Source organism: Microcaecilia unicolor, chromosome 3 (assembly GCF_901765095.1).
Source record: "Microcaecilia unicolor chromosome 3, aMicUni1.1, whole genome shotgun sequence".
Classification (NCBI taxonomy): domain Eukaryota; kingdom Metazoa; phylum Chordata; class Amphibia; order Gymnophiona; family Siphonopidae; genus Microcaecilia; species Microcaecilia unicolor.
Window position 1 is genome coordinate 111070015 of NC_044033.1, and position 17100 is coordinate 111087114.

General features: G+C 43.3%; 1 protein-coding gene across 1 annotated transcript in view; it reads right to left on the reverse strand.

Annotated features, from left to right (window-relative positions):
- The window catches only part of ABHD12 (abhydrolase domain containing 12), a 324548-nt gene that overhangs the window by 197657 nt on the left and 109791 nt on the right, over positions 1 to 17100 (reverse strand).

The window sequence follows — 17100 nt, forward strand, 5'->3', positions numbered from 1 at the left end:
CATTTATTTCATCTGTAGACAGTGCATTACTAAATTATGACTGGGGAGGTGGAATGGGCCATTAAACAGAGCGCGCTTGCAAAGGCACCAGGGCCGGACAGATTTTGTGCAGAATTTTATAAAAACTCTTAAGTGAGGAAGTGGTAGATACTTTGACTAAAAAGTGTTTAATAAGGTGGTGAACACGAAATTGTTACCTGTATATCTAAATGAGGCTCAAATTACTGTCTTGACGAAACCAGGCTGAGATCCCGAGTTACTGGAATCATATCACCCGATATCGCTTCTCAATTATATTTATATATTATATATTTATATTTATTGCATTTGTATCCCACATTTTCCCACCTATTTGCAGGCTCAATGTGGCCTAGACAGTTTTGTTAAATTACATAGTGGCTTACATAGTTTTAATAATATTGTTATTTCAGTTTGTCGAGTACAGTTAGTGATGTGTGGCGATTAAGTAAAGGAGTAGAAAGGAAAGAAGGGAGTGATTAGGATAGTTATGTAAGGTGGGAGTTCATAATTGCGTGGATTGATGAGGTGGTTCGGTAAGGCTATAGGTTCTCATTGTAAGCCTTGTTGAAGAAAAATGTTTTCAAAGATTTTCGAAAGTTTTTTGTTTCGTTGATTGTTTTTAAGTCTGTAGGCAATGCATTCCATAACTGCGTGCCCATGTAAGAGAAGGTGGAGGCATGCTTCAGCTTGTATTTAAGTCCTTTGCAGCTGGGATAATGCAGGTTGAGAAATTTGCAGGATGATCTTGTGGCGTTTCAGGGAGGTAGGTCTACCAGGTTTAACATGTATATTGGGGCGTCTGCGTGAATGATTTTGTGAACAATCGTGCATATCTTGAACGCAATGCGTTCCTTAAGTGGTAGCCAATGAAGTTTCTCTCTTAGGGGTTTTGCACTTTCAAATTTAGGTTTCCCAAAGATGAGTCTAGCGACCGTATTCTGGGCAGTTTGTAGTTTTTTGATTGTCTGTTCTTTGCATCCGGCGTACAGTGCATTGCAGTAATCCATGTGACTTATTACCATTGACTGTACCAGGCTACGGAAGATGTGTCTCGGGAAGAAAGGTTTTACTCTTTTGAGTTTCCACATGGCGTGAAACATCTTTTTCGTCGTGTTTTTCACGTGGGTATCAAGAGTGAGATTTCGATCAATGGTGACTCCAAGGATTTTCAAGTTTTGAGAGACAGGAAGGGAACAGTATGGTGTGATTATGGTGGAGAAGGTTTTTGTGTTATGTTGTGAGGTGAGTACAAGACACTGTGTTTTTTCTGCATTAAGTTTTAGTTGGAATGCATCTGTCCAAGTGTGCATTATTTGGAGGCTTTGGTTGATCTCGTTAGTGATTTCGTTTAGATCCTGTTTGAACGGGATGGAGATTGTGACGTCATCTGCATATATGTAGGGGTTGAGGTTTTGTTTGGCTAGAGGTATCATCATTAGGTTGAATATGGTTGGTGAGAGGGGGAGATCCTTGGGGAACTCCACATTCAGGTATCCATGGGAGTGATCTGTCCTCGTCTGTTGTGACTTGGTATGATCTTGTGGTCAGGAATCCTTTGAGCCATTTGAGCACTGTGCCTCCTACTCCGAAGTATTCTAGTATATGCATTAGTATATCGTGATTGACCATGTCAAAGGCACTGGACATATCGAATTGTAGGAGGAGAATGTTGTTGCCAGTCGCAATTGCCTGTTTGAATGAGTTCATTGCGGACACTAGGACGGTTTTGGTGCTATGGTTCGACCGAAATCCTGATTGAGACTCGTGCAGAACTGAGTGCTTATTTAGGTATTCCGTAAGTTGTTTCGTCACTATGCCTTCCATGAGTTTGGTCATGAGTGGAATAGATGCTACTGGGCGATAGTTGGTTAGGTCCATTGTGCTTTTCTTAGCATCTTTCGGCAGTGGGGTGAGTAGGATGTTTCCTTTGTCCGTGGGGAAGAGTCCATTTTGAAGTCTGTGATTAATGTGGTTCGTGAGGTCTATTTTGAATTGTTTGGGTGCGGATCTTATTAGATTGTTAGGACAGATGTCTAATTTGCATTGTGATTTGGCATATTTTCCGAGCCAATGTGAAATTTCATTTGATGTGATCGTGTCAAAGTCGGTCCAAGATCGATCTGCTGGGCATTCTTCGGGTTTTGGGTCTAGACATTCAAGGATACTTGTGTAGTCCGTTGTGTTGGTGGGTATCGTAAGTCGGAGCTTTATGATTTTTTCATTGAAGTATTTTGCAAGGTTGGTTGCTGATGGGGTATCTGAGTTGTTGGAGGTGACCGTGGTAGTATTTAGAAGATTGTTTACGAGTGTGAAGAGTTTGTGTGTATCCTTGTAATTTGGTCCTATTTTGGTTTTGTAATAGGTCCTTTTAGTTTATCTGATAGTATATTTGTATTTTCTTTGTAGTTGCTTCCAGTCTTTGTGTGCGTTTTCGTCTTGTTTCTTGTTCCATGCTCTTTCTAGTCTTCTGACCTGTGATTTTGGTTCTTTCAGTTCTTCGTTAAACCATGGTATTGAATTTTTTCTACGTGAGGTTCTGGTTTGCATTGGTGCTATATTGTCTAGTATTGTTCTGCATCTGTTATCCCATTCTTGGAGAAATTGGGGTGAGTCTGTACTTACTGTCCATTCGTCAGTGTAGAAATGTTGCCAGAATGTTAGTGGGTCTATTTTGCCTCTCGTAGTATATATATTTTTTGTTTATGTTTGTTGTGTCTTTTTTGCGCTCCAGTGGAGGGAAAGGTTTGCACTGTAGTGGTTGGACCATGGCTTGGCTATCCATTTTGTGTTTATTAGTGTGATATTTGATTCTGATGAAAATTTGTGGGTGATGATGTCTAGTGTATGCCCTTTTTTATGGGTAGGTTGTATGTTTGGCCACTGGAGTTCCCATAGTTACAGGAAGTCTTTGCATTCGCGTACATTGCTTGAGTTAGTATCTTCCAGGTGAAGATTGATGTCTCCTGCTATGAGAAGGTTCTGGGTGGAAACACGTGTATTTGATATAAAGTCCAGGAAGTGCGTTTGTGAGTTTTGCCAATTGCGCGGGGGTCTGTAAAATAAGATTAGGTTTAGGTGGTTGTGTAAGTTGGGGTGGTTGATTCTGACTAAAGCTATTTTGAGTTGGGGAAGAATAGATTCTGCTATTGTTGTGACTGTGAATTGAGATTTGTAAATTACTGCTATGCCTCCTCCTCTTTTTCCTTCTCTTGTCCAGTGGGTAATTTTGTATCCTGGAGGACATAGCTCTAGTATTATTGGGTCTTTGGGTTCATGGATCCAGGTTTCGCTGATGAGTAGGAAGTCGAGATGGTCGGTTGTGATCCAACCAGTTAATGTCGTGGTTTTATTAACTGCTGATCTGGCATTGATGTATCCTATTTGTATTTGTTGGTAGTGGTGTTCAGTTTATGGAGGCTAAACTCTCATGGTGAACTGGATGGCAAAAATTGTGCCTTCGGTGATTCATGACTTGCAAGTGGGTTTTGTAAAAAAGTAGAACTGTCTCTAAAAATCTTAGAAGAATAATCACAGCCACAGAATACAGGCAGCTTATGGGAAGTCCTTCCTTATTGATTAGTTTCGATGCTGAAAAAGCATTTGATAAGAGTACATTGGGACTTTCTGTATGCTACCTTACACACGTATGGTATAAACGGGTCTCTTTCTTTCTATGGTTCAGGCTCTCTATTCATCACCATGGGCCATGATTTTGGTTAATGGTCTCTGTTCCGACAACTTTCCTATAGCACAGGGAACACGACAGGGTTGCCCCACTTTCACCCTTACTGTTTATTCTAAATCTGGATCTCTTGATCTGAGAAATTTCACTCCAATACACAAATAGAAGGAATTAGTTTAGGCTCCCAGACCTCTAAGGTGGTGGCTTTTGCGGATGATCTGCTCATCCATATAACCAACCCACAGAGATCACTGACCTCCCTAGTAGAGCTTTTTCAGGTATAAAGGCAACTACGCAGGCTTTCACTTAAATCTCCAGAAATCGGAGAATTTGCCGTTTTCACCTGTTCTGCAGCAGCAATGGGAAGGGGAGTTTCCCTTGCAATGGGCGCAGCAATCTTTTAAATACCTTGGTATTCAGTTGTTGATCTCGGCTAAGGAGCTCTATGCTCTTAACATAGCAAAATTGATTGCTGCTACTGCTACAGAACATCAATTAACTCAACGGATGGCGTTTCCACTTTCTTTAATATGTAAAATTAATCAAATTCGAATGGTTGTTTTTCCTTGATGGCTGAATGTGCTGCAAACTTTGCCACTGCGGCTGCTGCAGAAAGACCCGAGAAACCTCAATTTATTATTCTCTAGATTTTGTTGGGCTTGTTGAAAATCTAAATTAAAATATACCTTCTTGTTAAGGAATTTGGACCAGGGGGCCTAGGTTTGCCAAATATATGGCTATATAACCATGCCTGCCTGTTGGGACACCTTAAAGATTGGCTCTTTGACACTGAATGTTATACCCTGCTGACACTGGAAAGGGATTTTGTGCATGTTATCACCCCTTCTCAGTTTTGCAGGCTCCAATTTAGAAATGGCTCCTCATTTAACTTTTAGTATACTGTTATGCCCCTTGAGGGAGGTATGGATACACTTAGTTTCCCGATTAGGAGGCTCTCCCTCCATTACAGAACTGCTTCCTATTAGAGGGAATGTGGAGTTTACACCAGGTCTAGACAATACTGCTTTTATAGCTTGGGAAACTGCAAGTATTATCTTACTGGAACATGCTTTTGTAAGATATAACGCCAAGCAGATATTTAAAAAGTGCTGCAGATAAAAAGATGACCCCTTGCAGCACGCCTGCCTCCAGATTTCTTTGGCACAAAACATCTCTCTCACTCATACTTCCTGACATCTCCCACTCAAAAATGACCAAACCACTTCAACACTACTCCAGAAAAACTAAAGCTTTTTAAATGGTCCATCAAAACTATTTATTGTGTTGAAACCTGCAGAAATATCCAAACATACGATACCAAAATTCTTCTGCTGATCTAAACCGTTCTTCATAACTTCAAAACAACAATAATGATTCAATACTATGTTCTCTCCTAATCTGTACTGAAACAGATCCAGTATCTTAGCCGACTCCAAAAATTGTCACGCTGTACCAATATGTGATCAAAATTAGTGAAGAAAACACGCAATACATTCTGCTGTTTTGCAAATGGAAAAAAAATAATACAATATTCTGATCTTTGCGCTGGAAAATATCTCTGGGCCAGGCCACCCCTGGCATCTCTGGAAAGAGAGAAGAAGTAACAATGAACAAAGAGGAACAGACAAAACAATGAAATGGGAAAAATAATTCTGGCCACAGTGGTGGAAGGAAGGCATGTGAGCAGGGAGGTGGTGTTGTGAAACAGTAGCCCAGGGGAGGGTGAGTGGTGGATACACAGTAGCCCTAGTACCTCATGCCATCACTAGCAGATTTTGGTGAAATTGAGTCAGTCTTTTATTTATTTTTGTTACATTTGTACCCCGAACTTTCCCACTCATGGCAGGCTCAATGCGACTTACATATTGTATACAGGTACTTATTTGTACCTGGGGCAATGGAGGGTTAAGTGACTTGCCCAGAGTCACAAGGAGCTGCCTGTGCCTGAAGTGGGAATCAAACTCAGTTCCTCAGTTCCCCAGGACCAAAGTCCACCACCCTAACCACTAGGCCACTCCTCCACTCTTTTGCTTTTGTAACTTTGATTTTTTTTTTTTTTTACCAAAAAGTGAAACATTTCCATCCAAAGTCTACTTCCCATGGATAAAAAAAAGGAAAATATCTATGTTATATATTTAAAAAATTTATAAATTGCAACTTAATAGACAGGGGCTAATTTTCAAAGCACAGACATACAAAGTTCCATAGGTTACTAAGTGCTTTGAAAATACACCTCTTAGGGTTGTTCTTTCTGCAGGCACAGCATTCAAAATCTGAGTACAGCCTTTAGGTGTTCCTAGATCCAAACTATGTAGATGAGTCTGGGTCATGGAACACATTGCAAATATCATCTCATTGCAGATATTATAACATCAGAATTGATGACTTCTAGAGACTGAGTAACACACACATTCTTGTCCCAGTTTACCATATTTCTTCTGCTATCCACATTGTCATTCCAGTAGGTATATCATTTTACTAAGCTTTTGGTATATACCACTGAGTCAGTAAGCCAAATTCTTCTGGCTAGAACAAGAATTCAGCAACCTTATAATCCTACAAGCAACCCAGGAAAAAGACAGAAGAGCTCTTACATTACAATTCAAGAGGGGACCAGACAATCAGAATCCTAAGCCCTGCCCAATAAGCCTGGTATTTACTGGTTCAAGATCATAAGTTAGTAAAAATCTAAGAAAATCACGGAACACATGTAAAATAACCCCTTATCACAAGTGCAAAATCCAACTTGTACCTTTACACTTCCTCTTTCCAACTTCCCCAGTTTATCAGTGACCTGGCAGACATATGGGTTGTAAATATCAAATAAAAACTTCACTATATACTGTGTTCATTATCAACAGTCTCATGTAACTAAGCCAATAATCCTTACTAAAAGGAAAATGCCTCAGATAAAATGCAGTAACATAATAGTTTGTTTTTTTTATCCTAATATCAATCATTGGCAAAAAAAAAAACTTCAACTATATGAATATCTTTAGATCTATGACAATTCAATAATTCAGATGATCATGGAACCAGTCTTCCTGACGTTGCTCACCATTTTGCAACGGCAACACTGCTGCTTCAGGAGATTATCCAGACTATACCCCATTTTCATTTCCCCCATAGTCCTTCACTGTCCAACTTCATGTCCTATGGTGCACTCCTCAGGCCATTCTTCTCTCCCATCTTCTTCTCCTTCTGTTGTGAGACATATGGGTTTGTTGCATTTGGAAACAGAATTGCTGTCAGTTATATTGATCACAGTAGTGTGAGCTGGTGCATGTCCACAGTACCAACTCCTCTGCCCCCAAACAGGAGGCTTGGTGGTGGGATTGAGGGGAACCATGAGTGCAAATCAGATCAGTCTCATGCTAAGTGGAAGCATACCAGCAATTCTAATTCATTGCGCAGTGCATTATACAATTTTGCAGGAGCGTCAACCAGCTAGGAAAACATGTAGTGGTGCCTGTATAATAACCCCAGCAAATATTTTTGATTTATGATCACAGCTGCTTTTGACACTGTCAATCACAGCATACTTCTCGATACCCTGTCCTCACTTGGATTCCAGGGCTCTGTCCTTTCCTGGTTCTCTTCCTACCTCTCCCTCCGCACCTTTAGTGTTCACTCTGGTGGATCCTCTTCTACTTCTATCCCTCTGCCTGTCGGCGTACCTCAGGGTTCTGTTCTTGGTCCCCTCCTCTTTTCTATCTACACTTCTTCCCTTGGTTCATTAATCTCATCCCATGGCTTTTCCTACCATCTCTATGCTGATGACTCCCAAATCTACCTTTCTACCCCTGATATCTCACCTTGCATCCAAACCAAAGTTTCAGCGTGCTTGTCTGACATTGCTGTCTGGATGTCTCAACGCCACCTGAAATTAAATATGACCAAAACCGAGCTTCTCATTTCCCCCCCCCCCAAACCCACCTTCCCGCTCCCCCCGTTTTCTATTTCTGTTGATGGCTCTCTCATTCTCCCTGTCTCCTCAGCTCGAAACCTTGGGGTCATCTTTGACTCTTCTCTCTCCTTCTCTGCTCATATCCAGCAGATTGCCAAGACCTGTCGTTTCTTTCTTTACAACATCCGTAAAATCCGCCCCTTTCTTTCTCAGCACTCTACCAAAACCCTCATCCACACCCTTGTCACCTCTCGTTTAGACTACTGCAATCTGCTTCTTGCTGGCCTCCCACTTAGTCACCTCTCCCCCCTCCAGTCGGTTCAAAACTCTGCTGCCTGTCTCGTCTTCCGCCAGGGTCGCTTTACTCATACTACCCCTCTCCTCAAGACCCTTCACTGGCTCCCTATCCGTTTTCGCATCCTGTTCAAACTTCTTCTACTAACCTATAAATGTACTCACTCTGCTGCTCCCCAGTATCTCTCCACACTCGTCCTTCCCTACACCCCTTCCCGTGCACTCTGCTCCATGGATAAATCTTTCTTATCTGTTCCCTTCTCCACTACTGCCAACTCCAGACTTCGCGCCTTCTGTCTCGCTGCACCCTACGCCTGGAATAAACTTCCTGAGCCCCTACGTCTTGCCCCATCCTTGGCCACCTTTAAATCTAGACTGAAAGCCCACCTCTTTAACATTGCTTTTGACTCGTAACCACTTGTAACCACTCGCCTCCACCTACCCTCCTCTCTTCCTTCCCGTTCACATTAATTGATTTGATTTGCTTACTTTATTTATTTATTTTTGTCTATTAGATTGTAAGCTCTTTGAGCAGAGACTGTCTTTCTTCTATGTTTGTGCAGCGCTGCGTACGCCTTGTAGCGCTACAGAAATGCTAAATAGTAGTAGTAGTAGCTGTATTGCTCATATGTTGAAAGTAGTATTTTTAAGAGTTATTACAAACCACATAAAACATATATCCTCCCTCTCATTCTGCGCCCTGGGCCAACTTTTTCAATGGCTGTGAAAAGTAAGCCAGTGAGGCAGGCTTTTGATGCCCGTGAGCTGCAGCAGCCTGAACCACTGCGTCACCTAGCTCATGCCTTAAGCTGGTCCTGACATCAGGCAACTTGTATGTAGCCCCTACACCTCCAACATCCAAGCCACAGACCAGAAAATACTGCATGAGACAATTCAATTAACAGCACAGTTAACTTGCTTGATACACGTACCTGGGATTAAGGCAAACCTTTAGCCTTACCCCCTACCCCCAGGATTTTGATAATTAAAACGCAGCAGTCATCATCATCCCAGCACCACCCCTCCCACAGCAGTCCCATAAAAATGCATAACTGGGCATCATAATTTAAATATTAACTTTACATTGTACGTATGTGTGTGCCCACTCTCTCTGCAGGTAAAAGGATGTGCTTTGAGAGTTAGTGTGGTTGCCAGGGACTTATTGTTTTATTTTGACTACTGAAGCTTTCTGCTGCCCCGCCCCTCCACCCCCAACAAGCTGCTGCCTTAGGTCACCACCTAGTCTTGGCTACTGGTCAAGTCAGCCCTGGGCCCACTTCCCCAGTCCTCACAATCTAAAATGAGTTACCAAAATATAGTCAGTCACACCAAACCTGAATTTCATTAGGCTGGAACCTCTTTTCATAATTTATATTTTTAAGGCATCAAAATACCTAGTGTACCTGAATGTAACTCACCTTGAGTTAATACTTAAAAAGGTATGAGCAAACTCCTAATAATAATTTGTGAAAAATAAGCTGGGTGTTATCACAATCTCCATGAAGGTATCTTTTGGGATGCCTGATTCATCTAGCTCAGTTCTATTCAAACCGTTTTGTGGAAGAAATAATGATTGCACAGACCTGCAATGACTAATTAGCATCCTCTGCAGTTTGGTATCACAGGAGCATGCTAATAAAAGAATTCCCATTTGAGAAGCATGTACCAGCTGAGAGACACTGCAGTCCCTAGAAAAAACAAGGAGCAGGGAACCCTAATATGTGCTGTACTGAGGCTACACACCAGCACCAATTCCAGACAACTAAGTCTATTACACCACAGCGTCATGACTTAAATGCAAAGCAAACATTACAAATGTGATAGTGTCAGGCAAATTAGAAAATCTATTTATAGCATCCTTCAGCTCAGTTAATTTTACTGAATAGTATGCTCATGTATCAGCATTCCATGTTTGTCTTTGTTTAATCATGCAAGTCACATCATAGATCTTGAACAGAAACAACTCGGATCATAAGGCATACTTTGGAAGAGTATTAGTGACTACTTTCAGTGCAAAGGCAGTTATTAGTGATTTGCTGCAATAAGTGTGTACAGTTTTTATGCACCGCGTCATGTTACTAATCAATATTGCATAAAATGGAAAAGTGAGACATGCAAAACATCAGCAGTGAGTGAACATCTACTTTACAAAAAGGGCATTATAACAGTTAAGAAAATGGACAGTACCTGCTGTTACCTGGGTAGAGCTGTCTCACTCTTTCAAACAAAACAATCTCTTTTTGAAGTGATGCTCTATTTCAAATGTACTACAATCATTATCCTTCGCAAACTACTATCTGGCATTTATTATTAACATGTGAAATGATATTTCAAGCAGACGAGTCGGAGAAACTTACTGACTTCACGGTAAACCTGGAGAACATAATGGGGCAGTTCAGCAAACTGAAGAGTAGCAAATCTCCTGGACCGGATGGTATTCATCCTAGAGTACTGATAGAACTGAAAAATGAGCTTGCGGAGCTACTGCTAGTGATATACAATTTATCCTTAAAATCAAGCGTGGTACCGGAAGATTGGAGGGTGGCCAATGTAACGGCCATTTTTTAAAAAAGGTTCCAGGGGAGATCCAGGAAACTATAGACCGGCGAGTCTGACGTCGGTGCCGGGGAAAATAGTAGAGGCTATTATTAAAAACAAAATTACAGAGCACATCCGAGGACATGGATTACTGAGACCGAGTCAGCACGGCTTTTGTGTGGGGAAATCTTGCCTGACCAATTTACTTCAATTCTTTGAAGGAGTAAACAAACATGTGGACAAAGGGGAGCCGGTTGATATTGTGTATCTGGATTTTCAAAAGGCGTTTGACAAGATAGCTCATGAAAGGTTACAGAGGAAATTGGAGGGTCATGGGATAGGAGGAAAAGTCCTATTGTGGATTAAAAACTGGCTGAAGGATAGGAAACAGAGAGTGGGGTTAAATGGGCAGTATTCACAATGGAGAAGGGTAGTTAGTGGGGTTCCTCAGGGGGTCTGTGCTGGGACCGCTGCTTTTTAATATATTTATAAATGATTTAGAGATGGGAGTAACTAGCGAGGTAATTAAATTTGCTGATGACACACAGTTATTCAAAGTCGTTAACTCACGACACGATTGTGAAAAATTACAGAAGGACCTTTGAGACTGGGCGGCTAAATGGCAGATGACGTTTAATGTGAGCAAGTGCAAGGTGATGCATGTGGCAAAAAAGAACCCGAATTATAGCTACATTATGCAAGGTTCCATGTTAGGAGTTACGGTCCAAGAAAGGGATCTGGGTGTCGTCGTCGATAATACACTGAAACCTTCTGCTCAGTGTGCTGCTGAGAGCTAGGAAAGCGAATAGAATGTTGGGTATTGTTAGGAAAGGTATGGAAAACAGGTGTGAGGATGTTATCATGCTGTTATATCGCTCCATGGTGCGACCACACCTTGAGTATTGTGTTCAATTCTGGTCGCCGCATCTCAAGAAAGATATAGTGGAATTGGAAAAGGTGCAGCGAAGAGCGACTAAAATGATAGTGGGCATGGGACGACTTCTCTATGAAGAAAGACTAAGGAGGCTAGGGCTTTTCAGCTTGGAGAAGAGACGGCTGAGGGGAGACATGATAGAGGTATATAAAATAATGAGTGGAGTGGAACAGGTGGATGTGAAGCGTCTGTTCACGCTTTCCAAAAATACTAGGACTAGGGGACATGCGGTGAAACTACAGTGTAGTAAATTTAAAAGAAATCAGAGAAAGGTTTTCTTCACCCAACGCGTAATTAAACTCTGGAATTCGTTGCTGGAGAACGTGGTGAAGGCGGTTAGCTTGGCAGAGTTTAAAAAAGGGTTAGACGGTTTCCTAACAGACAAGTCCATAAACCGCTACTAAATGGACTTGGGAAAAATCCACAATTCCGGGAATAACATGTATAGAATGTTTGTACGTTTGGGAAGCTTGCCAGGTGCCCTTGGCCTGGATTGGCCGCTGTCATGGACAGGATGCTGGGCTTGATGGACCCTTGGTCTTTTCCCAGTGTGGCATTACTTATGTACTTATGTAAATCTCTCTTATTTGAAAGTCTGAAGTTATATCTGCTTCTAGATAAGGTGAGGAGGTATGGTATGAGGATACCTTAGCTGACGTGCTTGTACAGTAGTGTCTTCCTTTTTACACCACTGCTAAAATAGATTTCTACAGCCTTTCCTACACTAGACATTAACATATGCAACTGTGACTTCCTCGAACCTGCACAAACCTTCACCACTCACAGAAATAAACACAGGACTCGTGCAACTGAAATGGCAAAAACTTGGTCGCAGCTTTATTCAACACAACTTATTATCTGATTAAGGGAACCCAAGCCAAAACCAAAAGCTTTTGCTTCAACATGAAAAATCCCAGTCCGCTGCTATTAGCAAGACTGATAGGATAACATAACTCCAGAACTTCCCGCCACTCAACAAGGGGGTTCAAATTGAGAGGCAACTCTCAGCTGCAGACCTTATCTCAAATTAGGCTTGGGTATGTCCGCCACCAGCCCGAGGTAGTATCACTTGCCCCGGGTATCTACTCATCAGCTGCAGTCAGTTGTTGCCAAGAAAACGTCCTCAAGGGTGCTCTGTAAATCGTTATTGAACAAGTCGTTCCCAATGTCTGAGAGATGGGCGCCATCCTTCCAGAAAAAACCTTCGCAAAGCTCATCAGCCCATGTATGCAACATCTGCAGACCACCCAGCTGTAGAACCCATGTGGCGATTTGCCCGTTAACCTTCTTTCTTGCTCTCCCCCATAATCCCCACTGTTTGTGACACAATCTGGGTATTATGTTTGACCAAATGATCAGAGTACAGGGGAAAAGCTGTGATATGCCAGACAAGTCAAGCCTAGCCATTTGCATGAACTCAATGCAAGACCTGGCTCCCAAGTCATTGCCACCAAGATGTATGACAATGGCAATCAGGGTGGCCAATTCGTCCGATCTGCCTTGGAGAAATGGGAAGGTCAGCTCATCTCATTCCCCCAACTCCCATCCAGTACACTCTCATGCCCTTGGGAACCAGACCAAGGTGGGCAACATAAGGTCTTGTCTCGGCTCAGCAGGCGGCCCATTTGACAAAACAGTGCCTGACAATCCACACGTTTTTCACCCTGAATGCAACCTCTGCAACAGAACATAAACGGTTACATTAGTAAAAGGCCCCAAGGCTGTTGGGGATCACATTTCTAATGTATGATTTATAAACTTCAGATTTCCATCTGCCTATCCGCTTAAAAAAGTCACAGGTGAAATTTCGTCAGCCGCCGTGCTGGTGGCAGCCCCTATCCTGAACGAATGTGTCCCAAAATTGCCCAGATCGTATCCGGCCTTCTGCAAACTACTGCGCAAGACTGCTGAGAACTGGAATAGGGTGACCGGAGAACCATCCTGGTATATCAAAAAGGGGTCACCTCCTACAGGTCCCATCGCTATGAGTTTAGTACCAGGTAGGTATGTAGGGAGGGAGAGAGTTGACCTGGGTCAACAGGATGACTTGCCCTCTACCCATCTGATCTGTTTTGGATCTATGAATTGTCAGCTGGAGGGAAGGACCTGCCAGGATGACACTGCTGAACAGCAGCCTGTATCCTTCACATGGAGGGGGCCACCAATTCACATATCCTAAAAGTCCCAAAAAAGGCAATAGGCCAGTCTTGAACTGCGAATTGCCAACCTCTGCCATGGAATGCCAAATATCTAGCAATACCCAATGTGTGATAAGGAAACTCTTATCGAGTCTGGCTCCCTGTTCACGCTTCCAGCCCTCCAAGAGCTTCTTTATGAGAAAGCTTCTCCTAGGGTCACCCCATTCTGCAAACTTTGAGAAAAATTACACAGAGGTTAACTGGCCAACCACCATAGCACAAGACATGCCAGCTTTCCTTGCCCAATGTATTCCACAAGTAAATTCTCCGGGATGGGGCCGCTGAGCCAGCCACATTCTACCAGGAAGGAGTGGATTCTGGCGAATCCCTTCATGTAGGCTTTCCATGTTCCTGGTGCCACAGAATGTCACAGCAGCCTCCAGGCCTCGGGGTTCCAAACCTCCACAGGTACTCCGGAACACTCTCCCCCTCCAATTCGGCTTGCGGCGCCAATTTCCGGAGCAATTCTCACTTGGAATGAGAAAGAGCATCAGCAATAGTATTACTGGTACCAGACACATGCTTTAAATGGAAGTGTTATTGTTAAATAGACACAGTAACACAAGTTCCCGCATGAGGTCTATCATCCAGGAACAGCATGCTGTTTGCCTATTAATATACTTCTTCTCAATGTCCCAAACATCAGAACTTAATCAAAATTTTCTCATGACTGCAATGAGATAAATGCTTTATTTGAATTCATGGGGATCATCAGATCTAACTGCAGCACATACCATATGAACAATTTTGTTCTTTCTTTTTCAAAGAAATGATTGTGGTGCAAATCTTCATAAGATCACCCAGTTTTTGTATTTTTATATAAGAATATTTTATTATTGATTTTCTTTCTAATCTTTCAATATCTTGTAGCTGCATACTATACCACAGAAAGGTGGTATATCAGTCCCATTCCCTTTCCGCTTGCTGCAGCAACCGCATTGCCTGATCGAAGGACGCATACTGCACAGAGCATGCTTTAGGGGGCAGAAAATCGTTCATGGGCCCTCCTTTAGGGTGAGATAGATAGTGGATAAGTCTGAACTTCCCAGGCTCCTTCTTTGGGACAATGGCCAAAGAGGATATCACCATGCTGTCAAACATTCTGTGTTGGAAAGGTCCCACGACCCACCCCAGTTCAATTTCTCTGCTAATCGTATCTCTCACAATCCTGGCGTAACTCCCCTTCATGGGGCCTATGTAAGGAATTTTAAAACCAAATGTGAAACCCTCCTCAAAAACTTGGGCATCTTTTTTCCGCAGGTATTTGGACAACCATGTCCACATCGTCAAGTCCACAGGAGATGGGGCGTTCTGGAAAATGCTGTGGTTACTTCTGGAGAGAATGCTTACTGAGGACCTTCCTGTTGCATTTGGCCGCTGCGTGGGTGGCTCTGCAGACTGAACACGTTTGAATTTGCTATTTGGTAGGTTACAGGACGTTCTGTTAAAATGCTAACAGACTCCATCCTGAGAACCTGCAGATCTTCCCTGTCCCCCATGTCCTCTCTATCTAAAGGATCTACTATGTGCATTGACAAATGGCCCTTTGTTGGTCATAATGTATAACCAGAGGTCAACGCCTTTGGAGCCCCAGGACAGAGGAATCTTCCTCCATCTTTTCTCGGAACTTCTCATCATACCTTCAACCACCTGAAACTCTCGTAGTCCCTGTAAGCCAGCAGGATGTTGTGTGCCTAGGCTAACATGGGAATGAACTGGGTCGGGTCAGCCAGACCAATCAGAGGAAGGCTATGATCCTTGGTAGCTCCTTTAGACCGCTCCACACTCTCTTTCCTCTTGCTCTTACTCTTCTTCTTACCCCTTTTTATACCCTACAATAACTGAAAATATCTAAGAACCTACGTTTCCTCATCCTTTTCATAGTCAACCTAGGGACCATTTTCCATAGAAAGGGCAAGGCCACTACTGCTGGGGGACACTTACCTCTCCCTTTTAATTTTAACCCTCCCGTACCCAACAGCATCTCCTCGTCACCTGAAGAGGAGGAAGAGTCAGAGCTGCTATCCTCGCTAGAATCACTGGATTTCCCCTTCCCCCTCTTCTTTCTTTTAGCTTTTTCGACCACAGAAGCTGTCTGGCTAACACTATTGGGCAAAGCCTGTGTCTCACCATCACATGCAGGTCCTGTACACCCACTTTGTGGCTGCGGACCATGCCCACTAGAACCCACTGCCATGGGCAAGGGGCTTTCGTTTCCACCAGTGTTATCTAGCACATGGCTATCCACTCTACCCAAATCTAGTGTACAATCCCTATTAATATTTACCACACAACTGCTGATAGTACCTGCAAAGACATCTGACAAAGGAGATTGTGCCTCTGCGCCACCTACAGGACTTCTGGCCGTTGCAGCGGGTGTATGTGGAGTCCCAGTTACCAAGAAGTTCCCAGTTTGAATGATATGACGCTCTGGGTTCATCACTGACACTTGCCCTGGTGCCACCTGAACGACTGAATTATAACCGCCTTGAAGCTGGCTATAATTGGCCAAAGGTGTTTGACATGCATAACTGTACATTGGCTGCTTGGGGCCAGTGAAGGGACCAACACTTGAAAAGGAGCCACTGAACATACCCATGCCTGGAACTGAGGTTGTGTCACGCCATAACTGGGCCACGCTACATACACAGGAACATGCGAGGAGTAAGTCCAGCCAGCTGGGGAGGGGGAGAAATGCTATTGCCCAGAGCTGGGCCTGGGGTTTCCAGCCTGGGAGGTGGCTGTCCCATGTGATGCAGGCTGGGGTGTTGTGCAGCCAAGATACGCGGTGGCTGCAGGCCAATAAAAAGGAGTAACCGGCCCATGCACTAGAGATGTACCCCATGTGGCAGCTTGGGTGTTGCCATGTGAATCGTTGTCGCCATTGTCGCCTGCTGCTTTGTGCCTGCAGGGTAAGTGACCTGCATCTTCCCCCTGTGCCACTTTTCTACGTGCTCAGGCAGCAATCTTCATCCTCTTGCTCCTCTTCTTGGCAGGTCCCTTGACCGTAGCTGCCTTGCCAGCTTGCCTCGCCACGCTGGTCTTGCTCCTTTTTGTAGTCTGTCTGCCTGTACTCTAAATCGGTTAATGCCTTACTCAAGGACAGCTCTTCTGCTCCCTTATTATGGGCCCCACTATGCTCGGTAATTGCGTGCTAAGCATCTGTTGATCTTTCCATCTCCTGCACAGGGTCCGTTATTGCTTGTTCAGCGCTTGCATTGATCCTCTTCTCCATTCCTGCTTCAAGGGTTGCAAAAGGCACAGGGGAAAGAGATCTGAATAACTGAGAAGATAAAAGCAGTTCATCCCAAGCAGAAAGACATGCTGTATTATGGATAATTCTTTGTTTTCCATTAACATATCATTTTATTTTATCTTTTTGTCTTTTATTTATTAGTTTATTTACTAGCTTTGACGGGGGTGGGGGGTTGTCTGGCACTGTAGGGTTACCCACCCAAATTACATTAATGGATCTCCCCAAGATGGCTGCCACCACCAAAACAACAACATGACTATCTCTATATGG